The sequence below is a fragment of the Silene latifolia genome, chromosome 2 (assembly GCF_048544455.1).
Source record: "Silene latifolia isolate original U9 population chromosome 2, ASM4854445v1, whole genome shotgun sequence".
NCBI lineage: Eukaryota > Viridiplantae > Streptophyta > Magnoliopsida > Caryophyllales > Caryophyllaceae > Silene > Silene latifolia.
Genome location: NC_133527.1, coordinates 126,652,103 through 126,655,356, shown reverse-complemented (window position 1 = coordinate 126,655,356; position 3,254 = coordinate 126,652,103). Strand labels below are relative to the sequence as shown.

Sequence of the window (3,254 nt, the reverse complement as noted above, 5' to 3'; positions counted from 1 at the left end):
GTCAGACTACCATCCCTAACATCTATGAGTGCTCCTGCAGTGTGAAGGAATGATCTACCAAGAATGATTGGTACTTGAGAGTTCTCAGCCATATCCATAACAATAAAGTCAACTGGAATGAAATACTTCCCTACTCTAACGGGCACATCCTCTAAGACACCCATAGGTTTCTTTAAAGATATGTCGGCCATTTGTAAGGTCATATTAGTGATACAATCTGACCCATATTTAACTTTTTACATATTGAATATGGCATGACACTAACACTAGCCCCTAAATCACAAAGGGCTTTATCAATAGCTATACTACCAATATGACAAGGAATAGAAAAACTCCATGGATCCTTAAGCTTTGGTGGTGAGTTAGCTTGCAATACGGCCGCGCACTCCTGAGTAAATGCTATTATCTCCACTTCATCAAAATACCGCTTCTTTGATAAGATTTCTCTTAAAAATTTAACATACGCCGGCACTTGAGTTACCAACTCAGTAAATGGCACTGTCACTTGAAGATTCTTTACTACCTCCATGAACCTCCTAAACTGCTTGTCCAGCTTAGACTTTTGTTGACGATGCGAAAAAGGTAGTGCAATAGTAATCGGCTCGGCGTCCTTCGCTTTAGAATCAACTTTTAAATCACCTTCATCGACCAGGGAGGTTCCTCGATCGAGCCATGATGACACTCGATCGAGTACTGAAGTTCCTCGATCGAGCCTGATGCTACTCGATCGAGGAACCTTAGCAGATTCGTTGTTTTGATTTTTCTCGCTTTTATTCTCAGCTCGTGTTTCAACTTCGTCAACTTCTTTTTCATCATCACTTAGCTCCAAATTTCCGAATCCCTTAGGATGCATATAGGGAACCTCATCTTCATTAGTGGGCATGTCCGGACCTTTATAAGAAGTACCGCTCCTCAAAAAAATAGAATTAACGTGCTCATGTGCTTGTTTACCTTGAGAAGGAAGGCCAAACTGTTTTGAAGGATTTTGAGCCGCCATTTGAGCAACTTGAGTATCCAACATCTTGTTGTGAGCCCTGAGTTCGGAGATTTGAGCCGTTTGCTTTTGTTGCATCATCAAAGTTTGATGCAATAGAGCTTTTAACTCCGACACCTCATTACTTGGAGCTTGAGGAGGAGGTTGAAATTGTTGAAAACCTCCTTGATTTGGCCTTTGATAACCTCCTTGTGGTGGATTACCACGATTTGGAGGAATAATATAAGTACCTTGTTGAGGAGCTTGAAAGAAGTTAGAATATGGTGTACCTTGCTTGAAAGATTGGAAGGCATGAACTTGCTCTATAGTACTCATACACTTGGCCGCAGTGTGGCCATCTATACCACATCTCTCGCAAGACACTTCTTGTTGAACCATGTGAACCATCTCTTGCTTACCCAAGTACTAGGTAGTCTTCAATTCGGCTAATTGAGCCGTTAGAGCCTTCAGTTGTGCTGCAATAGCACTATCTATACCACTTCCTCTCTTACTTACCCTGGGGTTACCATACTCACCTGTGTGAGTAGCTATCTGATCAATCAACTTCCAAGCATTACCATCATTAGTGTTATCTTGGAATCTCCAATTGGCAGCTGAATCAAGTAGAGCTCTATGATCATCATACAACTCGTTGTAAAACTGGTTGCAAAGGAACCAAATCTCAAATCCATGGTGAGGGACAGACCAAACTAGTCTTTTGAACCGTATCCAAGCTTCATTAAAATCCTCAGTAGGACCCTGTTTAAAACTTGTAATTTGACTTCTAAGAGCATTGGTTTTCTGGGGTGGAAAATACCTCTTGTAGAATGCAAGAGCCAATGAAGTCCAGTTGGTAAATTGCGTCGGTCTCTATATCCAAGTCCCTTAACCACTTAGCTGCATCGTCTCTCAAAGAGAAAGGAAATAAAGTTTGCTTGACCTGATCTTGAGACACCCTGGCTGTCAAAGGAATAGAACAGCAATAAGTAACAAACTTTTTCATGTGCTTTGCGGGGTCCTCTCCAGCTTTTCCTCTAAATAAATTCCTCTCTATTAGGCTTATGTATGAAGGCTTGATCTCAAAAGTTCCCTTATCAGCGGTAGGGAGCTTGAAGCCTTTAGGAATAGAATCAGTCGTGGGTTCGGAGTGACTTGCCAATATCGGCATCTTTGATGTTGTAGAAACCCCAGGTGCAAAAATAAGTGACTTCTCTTTGAAATTTTCGTCTGTAGCGAAAAGTCTTTTCTGGCTCGGGATCAAAAGGTATAATCTCTAACTTGTTAGACCTGGGCATACACGAAAAAAACAAGAAAAGATAAAACTGCCTCAAGGAACTCAAGTTCCCTGAAATAAAAGACAAAAATAAACAGAAATAAACAGAACAATTGTTGCCTCAGCGGCACCGGCGCCAAATTTGATAAGGTTATTTTCAGTCGTTTGCCTTAATCAAAATAAATCCTAGCTTAGTACTAACAAAATAGCTAGCGGTAAGTCAGGGTCGAATCCACAGGGTGGCGGTGATTATCTAGTTTGTTTATATTTAAATCCGTCTTAAAGGTAACAAGTTATGGGGTTTTGATAGCTTTGATTTCTAACAGCTAATTGCAAAGTAAATAAAAGATGAAAAACAATAATATTAAAGAGTCTAGGGATTTGGGTTCACTAGGTAGTCATCAAAGGGATGAATTTAATTCATTGATTGAGCAATTTATATTGTTAAAAGTCATAAGATCAGTCGATTCTAATATGTCTTTTTAGATCTAACTTAACATGCAATCGCTATCATTAAGCCGGTCTAATTCAATTATCGTGGCCTATACTAGTCTTAACCATGTCGGTGATAATTCTAGTTTATGTGATACTAATTAATCAATTCTGATCAGTAATAAACTAATTAGATGTAGAACAATAATTGAACAACAATAGAAAGCAATTTAACAATCAATTTATAATAATCCTTTTCTAACAACCTAGATCCCCTTTTACCCTATATTAAAGATTTAGCTACTCATATTAAAGGAAGGAACAACAACAACAACAACAACAACAACAACAACAACAACAATAATAATAATAATAATAATAATAATAATAATAATAATAATAATAATAATAATAATAATAATAATAATAATAATAATAATAATAATAATAATAATAATAATAATAATAATAATAATAATAATAATAATAATAATAATAATAATAATAATAATAATAATAATAATAATAATAATAATAATAATAATAATAATAATAATAATAATAATAATAATAATA

General features: G+C 36.4%; 1 non-coding gene across 1 annotated transcript; it reads left to right on the top strand.

Moving 5' to 3' along the window:
* The first annotated feature begins 1,658 nt into the window (after window positions 1-1,658).
* LOC141645072 (small nucleolar RNA R71) lies at window positions 1,659-1,765 on the top strand. The gene has a single exon (XR_012544665.1). It is a non-coding gene; the product is annotated as a small nucleolar RNA R71 (small nucleolar RNA).
* Window positions 1,766-3,254: the final 1,489 nt, after the last annotated feature.